This window comes from Capsicum annuum, chromosome 8 (genome assembly GCF_002878395.1).
Source record: "Capsicum annuum cultivar UCD-10X-F1 chromosome 8, UCD10Xv1.1, whole genome shotgun sequence".
Taxonomy (NCBI): Eukaryota; Viridiplantae; Streptophyta; class Magnoliopsida; order Solanales; family Solanaceae; genus Capsicum; species Capsicum annuum.
In genome coordinates, this window is record NC_061118.1 from 105679705 (window position 1) to 105693615 (window position 13911).

The 13911-nt window shown below is 34.7% G+C and overlaps 1 long non-coding RNA gene across 1 annotated transcript; it reads left to right on the forward strand.

Moving 5' to 3' along the window:
• Positions 1-6652: 6652 nt before the first annotated feature.
• LOC107879636 lies at positions 6653-7468 on the forward strand. Its single transcript, XR_001677034.2, has 3 exons — positions 6653-6835; positions 6917-6963; positions 7075-7468. It is a non-coding gene; the product is annotated as an uncharacterized LOC107879636 (long non-coding RNA).
• Positions 7469-13911: the final 6443 nt, after the last annotated feature.

Here is a 13911-nt window from a genome sequence, read left to right on the forward strand (position 1 = left end):
CAAAAGGAGCCATTTGAATACTAGAATGATAATTGTTATTGTGCACAAACTCAATAAGAGAAAAATGTTAACCCAACTACCTTTAAAGTCAATCAAACAAGCCCTTAGTATAGCCTCCAAAGTTTGAATATTATGATCCACTTGTCCATCTATTTGAGGGTGGACAAGAATGCTAAGGTTCACCTAAGTATCCAAACCTTTCTGAAATAAATGCTAGAAGTGAGATGAAAACTGCATACCTCAATTTGAAATGATGGACACCGATGCTCCATAGAACTTTAGTATTTCTTGAATGAAAAACTTAGCATAATCCTCTCCTGAGTAGCTAGTCCTCACAGGCAAGAAGTGAGAAGACTTAGTCATCCTATCCAGAATGACCCAAATAGAATCATACTAATAGTGAGACTGTCGAAGACTCATAATGAAGTCCATATTAATCATCTTCCACTTCCACATAAGAAACTCTATCTATTGAGATATGCTACCAGGCCTCAAATGCTTAACCTTCACATGATAACAAACCATATATTTAGCCACAAAGTTTGCCACATCCCTCTTCATATTATTCTACCAATAGATTTTCTTCAAATCATGATACATCTTAGTCGAATCTAGATGAACTATATGTCTGGAATCATAACCCTCAGTCAAAATCCTTTCCTATAACCCATCAAAAATAGGAACACACAACCTTTCTTGATACTCAAGATACCATCTCCCCTAATCTCAAAAGCCTTAATCTTTTGCTGACCCAAATCATCCTTAATGTACATAAGTATGGGATCAAAAGCGTGTTTCTTATTTACCATAACACAAAGAGATGTTTTAAGCACTTCTTGAACAATTACTCCTCCATCCTTAGAGTCCAAGAGATAAAATCCCAAGATTGCCAACTTGTAGATTTTCTTCACCAACCCTCTTATCTTTTTATAAATGTGAGATAAGCTTCCTATAAATAACCTTCTAAGAGCATCATCAACCACATTAGCTTTACCTGGATGATAGTGAAGACTCATGTTGTAATCCTTAAGCAATTCGAGTCACTGCCTCATCCTGAGGTTCAATTCTTTCTACATAAACACATACTACAAGTTTTTATGGTCTGAGTATATGTCTAAATGCACCCCATATAGATAATGGTCCCAGATTTTTAATACAAAAACCACAGCCACAAACTCTAGATCATATGTCGGTAATTTATCTCATGAACCTTAAGCTAGTTAGAAGCATAGGCTACAACCTTACCATGCTGCATCAAAACATAACACATTCCCATATGATATGTATAACAATACACAACGAACCCCTCAGTACCGTCGAGAAGGTCCAAAACTAGCATAGAAGTAAAATTATCCTTTATCTTATCAAAATACTCTCACATGTATTGGACCATAAGAACTTAACCTTTTTTCTGAGTCAACCTTATAACCAGAGCAACAATAGATGAGAAACTCTTTATAAACCTCCTATAATACCCTACCAAGCCTAAGAAGCTCCTAATGTTGGTTAGAGTTGTGGGTCTAAGCCATTTCTTAACTGCCTTAACTTTTTGTGGATTCACCATGATCCCTTCACTAGAAACAACATGCTTGAGAAAAGTCACAACACTTAGCCAAAATTCACACTTAGAAAAGGTTTGCATACAACTTCTGGTCCTTAAAAGTCTGCAACAAAATTTGGAGGTAATTAGCATGATCCTCCTTACTCTTCGAATACACCAATAAGTGATCAATGTTGATTATTACAAAAAAAATCCATAAACTACCTAAACATTTGATTCATAAGATGTGTGAAGGCAGTCATAGCACTAGTTAACCAAAATGACACAATTAAAAACTCATAATGTCCATACTAGGTTTAGAAAATAGTCTTGGGAATATCAACCTCCCTAATTTTCAGGTGATGATAGCCCGAACGAAGATCAATCTTAAAGAAACACCTAGAACATTGAAGTTGGTTGAAAAGATAATTAATCCTAGGAAGAGGATACTTATTTTTCACTATGTCATTATTCAGCTGATATTAGTCTACACACATCTGAAAGAACCTATCTTTCTTTCACATGGAGAGTATAGAAACACCCCATGAAGAAACATTAGGACGAATGAAACCCTTATCAAGAAGATCTTTTAACTGCTCTTTTAGCTCTTCTAATTAAGTCAAAATTATTCTATAAGGATAAATGGAAATGGGATAGGTAAATGGTAGAAGATCAATGTCAAAATCTAATTGCCTATCAAGATATTGGCTATCCTTTGTGACACACTAATACCACAGACTCTCACTTCCTCGAGGTCTTAAAATGAATCCAAATCCCTACCAAAAATTTTAAAACTTTCCAAAAATACCCTTTTACCACCCCTAAACATAATTCAAGTCTAAAATTGACTCTATGCATGTGAGAGGGTAAAAAATAAAATTATTGATATTTTATGGGGTCTTACAGTTTGATTATGATTACTTGAATTGATTTTTCCATGGTTTAAATGGATTATTCATGTTATAATTTATGGTTTTTCAGACTAAACTGATGCATTATTTTAATGGTTGGAATGAGGGACACAAGTTTCCCCAAATTAGTTGAATTTTGGCTTGATAATGGGATTAATCTTAATCCACCTTCTAAACTTGATTTTGAATATGGATAATTGCATGGTTTAACATGTATTTTGAAACCATTATATTGTATTAAGGGATAAATGAATGAATATGGTTTTAGATAGCCTTGGTATCCTTGGTTTAGGATTTTAAATAGAACTTGGGAGTCAATTTGGTAATATAGATTTGTTTGGGATAATTATATTAGCTTTCAAGCATATTGGTATGATGATACCGAGTGATAATTTCTTAATGAATGACTCTTAGGTTAATGGTTGGTCTATGTGCAAAGTGTTTTAATTTGGGATTAAGAAAAATTGTATAGCTCACTGTGAAGATGTAGGTCTTGGAGGGATCAACACTAGAAACAATGTTTTCTAGCTTTTGGGATCCATGTGATCGTATTATTGGTGTACACATTATATATATATATATATATATATATATATATATATATAGGAAGTGTTGTGGCCTTGATGCCTCTAGCCTTTCCTCAACTTTTCCTTAGTTCGTGCATCTAACACGCATTGGGGTCTTTCTAGCAGGGTGAGCTAGTAAGATGAGTTGAGCTACATATTTTATTTTAATACTTTAAACTCTTATGTTAATGACCTTTGTCCCTATCCCAACATATTTTATATATGTATATAAATATTGTGCATGTGGTTTTTGATTAGTTTCTAGAAATGACAATACTTTATCACTTTCCCTGAGTTACATGTCAGTTCTTACCTCATTGATTGTCCCTGGATGCTACATTATTTTGTGATATAGGGTTTGAAGGGTTTTCTATTGCTCCTTTGAAGTGTTAGGTGATTTGGTATTCTAGTGGATCAATCGTGAAATGGCGAGCCTCTATCTTTCGGAAGGCCCAATTATCTTATTGTTTTTAGTATTGTTTAGTATTTCATTTTGGATTATTTTGGTCACAATTGGGGAATGTCTCGACTTAGTTAGGTATTCTTGTTGTAGAGGCTTTTGTGGACAATGTTGAGATGCTTTGGTCATTATGTTTTGACTCTTAGAACTTGATTAGACTTATATCTTCTTCTTATCATCATGTTTAGTTGTCTTTTTCTATATTTTTTATTATGATCTGGATGTTTGGATAAGGGGGTGGTCTCTGGCTCACGGTGGGCTTAAGATACCCATCACGACTAGGCCCTAGTTTAGGTCATGACAATCTTGATATCTAAGAATGGTTTAAGGTCGTTGGGTGTTCGTAAAGTCATGTCGAGTAGAGTATATTGTATAGGTGTATAGTGTACCACACTTATCAGGGAGAGGCAACAAGGAATTTAGGAATGTTTTCCTTTCTTTGTTCTATTCGGGATATATAGTTTAGTTATCTTGTAACTTATCTAACTTCTGGCTTACTCATATTTTAGATTATGCCTCCCCAAAGATTTGACGATCGCAAAAACTCTGTGGGAACCTTTATCCTACCGAATGAAAATACTGAGAGAACTCGCCTTATTTATGAAGTATAGACCTGGTGTAGGTCCCTACTCCTATCTGTACTACTCCACGTATGGTTCCACAGGACAGTACTAGTCCTTCTTGAACTTCCCATGCTGGTGACACTTATGTCCAGTCACCTCAAGAAGATATCTCTAATTTAGAGTTTCGTTAGTCTATCCATATGTTTGCTCAACTAGTCAAATAATAGTCTAATCAGTTTGATCATATTGGTCCTACTGTTAGTTCAACTAAGGTCAGTCGAGTTGGTTGAGGTTAAATTCCCCAACCTTTACTGGTTTTAAGTTTGAAAAGGATCCTCAGGGGTTTATTGATGAGATAAACAAGTTCTTTAAGGTGATACATGATACTAATTCAAAGGGTGTGGAGTTTGTTGCCTATCAATTAGAAGATATAGCTTACTAATGGTATGGGGAGTGGGAAGTAATGAGGGGGATGATCTTAAATAGGTAGTGGGATAAGTATTCAGGTGCTTTACTTGATCATATCATTCCTTAGGAGTTAAGGAAAGATAAGGCTGAAGGGTTTGTGAACTTAAAGTAAGGTAAGAAAATTTTAAGGAGTATGCTCTAAAATTATAGCAGTTGTTCCTCTATGCTCCAAAAGTGGTGTTTAATATGAGGTACTGAATGAGAGAGTTCTCTTCTAGGTTCTCCTGTGATTCAGTATTGGAGTCTAAGGCTAATATGTTAAATAATGAAATAGATATCTCCAGGATGGTGGTTTACATGCAACATGTGGAGGATGAGAAAAGAAAGTAGGTAGAGATCAGAGAGAGGCAGAGCAAGAAGGTTAGATATTTAGAGCAGGTTGTAAAAAAGTAGAAAAATAGGAGAGATAGTAAATAGTTTACAAAGAAAAAGAATTGGGGAATTTTTTATTCGACAGCTAGTGCTCCTTATCTTAAGTCTTCTGGAGGTCGTCGTTTTTAGGATAGCAATAATCCTAAGGCATACGGTGCCCTATCACAGGTTAGTGGAGCTCATTCAGCCCCACCTTACCCTCCTTGTCGATTTTGTGGGCAACTTCACTATGGTTATTGTAAGAAGGAGAGAAATCGGCGCTGTAATTGTTGTCAACTTTGTCATATGCAATGAGGTTATCCTTCATTTAGAGTTTCCACTAGAGCGAATAATGTTCCAGTCCGTATTTGTTTGTCTTCTATATTATCAGATGCCACTTCAGGGACCGGTACTGGCCAAAATTGTGATTATGTTCTTGCTACTCATCGAAAATTAGAGGCATACCCAGGTGTTATTATTGGTATATGATATCTCTTCTCTCAAGACGTTTATTATTTTATTGATCTGGGTTCTACCCTATCTTATGTGTCCCCTTATGTGGCTGTACACTTTGGTATTGGTCTTAAAAATATTTTTGAACCCTTTTTTTGTCTACTCTGGTGGGTGATTCAATTATTGCTAGCAAAATCTATAGGCGTTGTGTGGTGTCTATTCTTACACTGATACATTTGTGGATTTTATAGAAATTTACATGGTAGACTTTGATGTAATCTTGATGATGGATTAGCTCCATTCTTTATATGCTTCTCAATATTTTAGAATACAAAAAGTCAGTATCCATTTTCTTAATGAACTTGTGATCGAATGGGAGAGGGGTTCCGCAGCACCCAAAGAGAGGTTTATTTCCTATCTTAGAGCTCAGAAATTTATTTTGAAGGGGTGCTTGTATCATCTAGTGTGGATTAAGGAATTTAACTCTAAGAGTCCCTCTTTACAATTGGCCCTTATGATTCCAGACATACAATTGGCCCTCTATGATATTGGCTGTCATGTTGCTGAGTAAAAAATGTCCAGGTTTTTCTTTATTCATGTAAGTTGAGGGGATTTTGATCTTTTTACTCTTTGTAAAACTTATAAACATAAAATAACCCTTTTCTTTTCATTTTTAAAGATAAAAACTCTATTCATTCTCTGTTATACTAAAAATCTAAGAAAGTTCAAGGGTTTTTATAAGAAATTCACTATTACAGCTCTAAACATCAAATTGTTAGCAATTCCTTATGTATTTCAGGCATGTTGCTCATAACTAACTTGTATTTTTATAGTGTGGAATTTATTAATGGCATATTTAATTGATTTATATGATGGATTTTAAATTAGGGTTGGGGGTTTTGATTGTTACTATTTAAATTACTTATCCTATATTTTAAATTGATTATTTGTGCTTTAAATTGATGGTTTTAAGACTGAATTGGTGTATTTTTTAAATGGTTGGAATGGAGGACATGGTTTTCCCTAAATTGATGATTTTTTGGCTTGACAATGGCATTAACCTCAGCGCTCTTTATAATCTTGGTTGTGAATATGGATAATTGCATGGTTTAACTTGTTTTTGAACCCATTACACTGCATTAAAGGACAAATGTATATAAATAGATTTTTGGATGGCCTTGGTGGCCATGGTTTGGAATTTTTTTTTAGTTTAAATTGGGTTTTTATTAATAAAAAATTAGTCTAATACATCTAGGGCCAAGCCATTACAAAAAAAATCATTAAATTGGCCCAAATAAAAAATAACCCAAATAAGAACAAATGGACCAGTCCAATATCTTAACCCAATTCGACATCCTTGAAAAGGAATAGGGTTTCCAAATTTATCAGTTGAGCTGAGCTTCCCTTTCCTAGTCTTCCTTCACCATATTCCTCTTCACTTACCTTCAATTCATTCTTCTTTAGTTGTGGGTGATAAATATCATACCATTGTTGCTCCAAGTTAATGATTCCAGCTTGCATGAGTGAGATTCCTTTTTTTGTACTTAATGTGTTCACCAGTTAACTTAACTCCTAAATTAATTCCTTCTTCTCTTCTATTCTAGGTGAAATCTTCAGTACGTTCCCATGATTTTTAGTGCTAACACATTAGGTCTCGACTTCTGACCCTTGATTCCTTCTTCTTATAAGTGCTCTATTTTTATAATCTTTGCTCTTTGAACTGTATGGTGAAGTTGACCCTATTTTTCTTCTCCCTATATAGTTGTAGCTGGGATGGAGATAATGGGATGATCGGACCCATTGATAGTAGAAAAGGACCAAGAAGCTCAGTCGGTTGAATCTGATTTAACTTGGTGACCCCCAACTTACTAAAAATCCCTTTTTGTTGGCTGGTGTAAATAGGCAGAATAGCCTTTTCACTTTTTTGTTCAACTGCCCTTCTTGTAAAAATGATGAATATGAAAGAAACTGTTGTATCCTTTCCAGTCCTATTAGCCCTTTGCTAAACTTAGTCTTAGATAGGGACATTGCTTCTTGTCGCTATTTAACATCTTTCTAGTTGCACTTGGTATCTGGTTGAATATTGTAAATATGAGTTGTTCATGCTCAAATGCTAAGTTAGCTAAGTAATTTGAGAGTTGGTTTCCTTCCCTGAATATACGAACTATCTATACTTGCTTATGTTGCAATAACTTGTTTATCCTTTTTACTGTATCTGCAATTTTCGATGGTATTTTCCACTCTTGATTTAAGAATTTATGCATTGCTAGTGATTCAGTTTGTATATTGATCTTTTCTTGTCCTAACTGACTACAATGATATGCTGCCTACATTATGGCTTCAACTTCTTTTACCACATTATATGTGTCTTCCATTATTACTCCTTCTGCATGAATTAGGTCCCCGTTTACACCTCTTAAGCAAAAGGCCCACGATCTGCTTCCTGGATTCCCTTTTGATGCACCATCTGTGTTAAATTTAATCCAGCCCTTCTCTTGTAGTTCCTATAAAACAACCTTGGATATTACTCTAGGCTTTAACTGACTTAGCTGCTACAATATAGTTGGCCAGTCTGTGGTAAATTCCAAAGCTGGTTTCCTCACCTTCAGTAGCATCCTTAACTATCTTGTGATATTTAATATCAATATATGCATACTGGTCTCCTTGCCCTCATGCTCCTTAGCATTCCTTCTTATCCATAGTCCCACATAATGCTTGCGAGTATTGCTCTGAAATAGGCTTTCTCCTTTTGTTTGACCTAAGCAATCCACAATGCATATATTGTCTCTCTTAGGCTCCCTCCTTGTATGTTTATTCCTGCAAAAGAAGAAAAGTTGGACCATGTCCCATTAGCTAAAAATGATCTCAATAGCACATGTGCTATGGTCTCTTGTGCTGGATTTTGACAACACCGACACTTTGAAGTACCATGTATTCCCTATCTTTTGATTATGTCTTCAATAGGAATCCTTCCCCTCCATATTCTCCATATAAAAAATACAATTTTGAAAGGAAACCTTTTTATCCATAGTTTTTTATAAAAGTCATTATCTTTCCCTCTCTGCCTCATATAGTGCCATGCAGAATTTAGTGTGAAATTTTCTCTTGCCTCCAAACTCCAAAATGGCTTATCTTGCTGATTTATCTCCCCTATCCTTACTTTAGTCAGAACATGAGTCATAATGTCATCTGCAAAAAAGGCTCTTCAAACTATCCTCTTTCCAGTTCGAATCACTCATTAAGTCCCTCACCCTATGAAACCTTTATCCTATTCATAACTTTCCTCAACAACAGAATCCAAATCACCTAGTCCACTCCAATTATCATACCATAAATGAGTATTCCTTTTTCTAACTTTCCATATAATGAGATAATCTATTAGGTCCCTTATTTGCAGCATTTTCTTCCAAACTTGAGAGCCACATCATACCTTCCACATGACCTCCTTAGGGTGGTATTTCCTACAATACTTGTTGAATATATAGTCACTCTAAATAGTCTTCTGTGTTGTAAAATTACACAACAACTTGCAAATGAGAGTTGTTAACATATCTTGCAATCTTCTGAAACGCAGTCCTCTCTCTATTTCTGGTAAACACATAGATACCGAAGATACCCAATGCCTTCCCCTTTCTTCTATAGTACTACTCCTAAAGAATTTTACAATTGTCTTTTGTATAGTGTTGATTACATTCTTAAGAGGTTTCATCACTGATAAATAGGGTATTGGTATAATTTGTAGCACATGTTTTATAAGGAATGATCTACCACCTTATAACAATAACTTCCCTTTCCAAGGTTGTAACTTAGAACTAATTCCTTTCATGATATGCTGATAATGAACTTTCTTCTAGATCATGTAGAATATAGGATATCCTAAGTAATTGAATAGGAACGGTTTCCTCAAAATACCTATTGAAACTTCTGCCATCAAGTTACTCCATTATAAATACTATGATTCAATAAATGACACTTTTTCCTCTATTTATCGTCTGCCCTAAAACCTTTTCATATTTTTCCAATGTGCTTGTCACTAGCTACAATGTACCTAATTCTGCTTTACAAAGAATGATCATGTCATCTGCAAAAGCCAGATGGTTGATTGTAGGACTTCCTCTAGGCATCCCAAACAGTCTGATTTCTTTGTTAAGCATGAGTTTATTCAAACTTCTTAATAAGACCTCTGCAAAAATGATCAAGAGAGTAAGTGACAAGGGGTTCAATTTGTTTGAGACCTCTAGTAGATTTTAAGAAACCCTTTGGCAGTCTATTTAACAAAATTGAGTACCAGTTGTTTACCAGAAGCTTGAATACCATATCAATCAGTTGTTCACATAAACCTATTCTCCTCAGTACCTTGATCATAAACAACTATTCAACTCTTTCATATTCTTTCACATATTCAACTTTATCAGCATGTTTTGTGGTTTACCCCTTGTCCTTATCTCAGATACTATTTACTGAACCACTAAAATATTTTCAGCTATACTCCTTCCTTGTACAAAACCAGTTTGCTCTTTAGATACTATTTGAGGAAGAATACCCTTAATCCTTTCATGAATAATTCTTGAAAAGATTTTATTCACAAAATTACTAATAGATATAGGTCTTAGTTCTGAAAAAATATTTACCGCTAGCTTCTTTGGTAATAATACCAAGTTGGTATGAGTGATAAATCTTGGAAGATCATACCCATAGAAAAAATCTATTACTATCTGGTGGATATCATGATAAACAATAGTCCATGCATCTTGAAAAAAGGCTCTTGTTATGCCATCAGGTCCGCCTGTACTATTCTTATTTAAACCCATGATTGCATTATGTACTTCTTCCAATGTTGGTATTATCTTTAATTCTTCATTCTGAGAGTCTGTGAGCAACCGTGGTAATTCATCTAGCATTGAATAATCTTGTGCATCCTCCTATTTCTCAAATTGCTTCTGAAAAAACCTTTTGCTGCTTCTGCTATATCCTCTTGTTTGTCCAACCAATTCCCATCTGCATTATGTATCCTTTGTATCTTTAATCTGGCCCTTCTCCCTTTGACTATAGTTTGAAAGAATTTAGTATTCTTCTCTCCATCTTTAAACCATTCAAAACCGGCTGTTGAAATTTAAATTGAACTTGGGAGTCAATTTGACTAAATGATTTTGGTTTGGAATAATTGTATTAGCTCACAAGCATAATTGTTATGACGATACCAAGTTGGTAAATGACTTAATTAAAGGCTCCTGGGTTAATGGTTGGTTTATGTTGAAATGCTTTAATTTGAGCTTAAAGGGAGTCGTGTAGCTTATCATGAAGGTGTAAGTCCCGGGGGTACGAACACTGGAAACCACGTTTACCGGCGCTGGGTGTCCCTGTGATCGTCTTCTTGGGACACACATTCTATATATATATATATATATATATTGGGGAGGCTAAAACCTTGAGGCCTTTAGACATTCCGCATTTTTTCTCGATTCGTGTGGCTAACATGCACTGGGTCCCTTCAAATATGGGAAGTTGTACCCATATAGCCCATGGGTGCCTTTAGGATGAAGCGAGCTATACAGTTCAGGTTAAGTATTGAAACTCTCGTGTTCATGGCTCTTGTCCCTATCCCCGGCATCCTATATATTCATAAATATAAATATTTGTTCATGTGGTTTTGATAGGTTTTTAGCATTGGCATTATTTTATCACTTTACCCGAGTTACATGCCAATGCTTATCCTACTGATTGTCCCTATACGCTACATCGTTTCATGATGTAGGCTACAAGGGTTTTTCTATAGATCCTTGTCATGACCCAATTTCTCAGGTCATGATAGCGCCTTCTATAATTCATCGGTAGGCAAGCCAAACCCGTAGTCTTGAATATCTAGGAACAGACTACCTAAATAGATAAAGGAAAGAATGCGGAAATGCTATATTAAAAGACCAATTACATATTATAGACCCAAAACCTGGTAGTATCAGTACAAGAGCTTCTACAATACTAGAATCCAAAGTGAAGTTCAAATGAATATACTGATGCAACTTATCTTCGAATGAAAATAGAGACTAATCTAGTACATAACAGGAAGGTAAGTAATACTCTAAACGTCAAGAGGTCACTCTAAGTCTGTGAACCATGGCTTCTTCATATGACACGCACATCAATGACAATAACCTATACTATGATCTGCAGATTGCAGAAATGTAGTATGAGTAACAAATATGTGGTACTCAGTAGGAAACTGCAGACTGAGCTCCAAGGATAAAGAAGATATACATAACATATAAACAGAATGAAAAACTACACCCGAATAGCCAAAACAATGATCATAAAATTGATACTACAATATCAATAACACCTTGAGTAACTGGCTAGTTCGTACAACCAAATATCTAGCTGAGCCTAACACATACCCCCATCGCCCTAGGCTAAGGAGGTTCAACCAACATACAACACACCACAAGGTATAGTTATCACCCATACCTATGCTACCCCTACCCCCCATATGGGCTGAAAGATATATGTGCATACTAGTGGTAGGCGATACACATGTAAAGATGAATGAAACTAAATTAACATAATGTATTAATAGCTAAAATCAAACCGATCCTAATTCATAATAGATACTAGAAATTGAGTCGGTCATAATATAATCAAGACGCGTAATTGAACCAGTCATTAATATGACAAAGACTCAAAGTTTAACCTGTCATAACTATCATCAAGACTAGAAATTGAACCAATCATAAATATCATCAAGACCAGGAATTGAACCGGACATAAATATAATCAATGTCTTAATTATAATCAACATCATCCACATCATCAACACATGTACATGCAACATCAATATTAAAGTCTGTCATTGGGTTTGAGCAAAAATTTATATCATTTATACCATCACCCTTTCTTCGTCTCATACCAAGGAGATGTATATATTGATAAGTAATAGGTACATGGTCTTAAGTCATGACTAAAAGAGTATAAAACCATAAATCCATTGCCCGAGAAAAACTTTGGGACTAAATTATTATAAAACTATAGAAAGAGTCGGAATCTCTCACGACCGAAGTAAATAATATTATCAAAGTCATAGACCGGGATATGTTTCAGTCAAATCCTTAAAAATATCATTATTAATATCTTTACTCATAAGTTTTTCATTAAGACAGGTAATTATTATGAAGGACCCCATCTCTAAAGTAAAAAGTATGTTTTAACTCTTATTTAGTAACAATAGTGATAAGATTATAATCCAATCAGAATTATATCAATCACTAATGCGACAATCATGAATATACCGAATCTATGCATATCATCACCAGTGTTTAAAAAATGGAACCATAAGCATTAATATATCAATAAACGACAATCATATCCTTTACAAGGATAAATACTTTTTGGATGGTCAACTCAATATCATAACATGGTCTTGGCCCCAATAATGTGTCCGACATAATTACAACATTATAATCAAAGCCTTCAGCCCACATACATATCCAGAACCCATATAAATAATCATGTTTATAAATTATCTCATCTCTATATGCCATAGCATATTTATATGGCATAATATATCGATAAGTATCTCATGCCTATAGGTCAAATATCATAATTCAGGGAAAAATCATTACCATTCATCGAGTCATGAAGAAACCTTATAATAAAGGTCCAATAGTCTCAACCATGCCTAACATCCGTAAATAACGCCACAAAGGCAAACACAAGTCTTAGCCTAAGATGGCCGAAAGAACCTATTTCTAATCCTTCAAATCCATATTTAGGAAATTTATACCTCAGACAACACATGGTACATAAGCCATAATCAATCTCTATAAGAATTCCTCCTAGAAACATGGGCATTTAAGTCAACTCCACTGAAATTACTGTTTCAATATCGCTAGAATAGCCCAACTAAGGTTAATCACACTAACTATACTTCCAACACTAAAACCACAACCAATAACTAGTATCATATCATATCCACTCTATGAATTAGTTCAATCTAGGGAGAAGGCAATAGTATTCTAAAAATATAATAAGCACTTCACCTTATGGGTTGAAACCCTCATCTAATCTCCAAACTCCAATAATAAAGGAATAGTCATTATACCTATATTCATTCTTAACATTTACATTCACATGCAATATATAACATGCATCATCTTATAAAGAAGAGTAGACAGATGCCTACCTCAAAGCTGACTCGCAAATCCTTGAATCGTTCACCATACGCTTATCTTCATATCACAATCCCAAAATTCTATCACACTATCAAAATCGAAATCTACTTATTAATACAAGCATAACAAAACTCATATTGTACCATTGTTCTCTAGGTCCAAAAATGACATCAAAAACTCCAAGTGGGTCCCACTTATGAAAAATGCATTTCCAAGACCAACCCAATGTTCATACATGCTCAAGGAATCATAACCCTCCAAAATGGGTGAAAATAAAGATGATTTTGGTTTAAAATCAAGCCCTCAAGCTATTTAGGGTTTTGTCAAGAACCAAGAAAATTCACCACGAATGAAAAGAAATCTTACCTGAAATAAAAAGATAATCACAAATATAAATGTTAATCAAGCTTCCAAGTCATTCTTATAGACTCAATTTA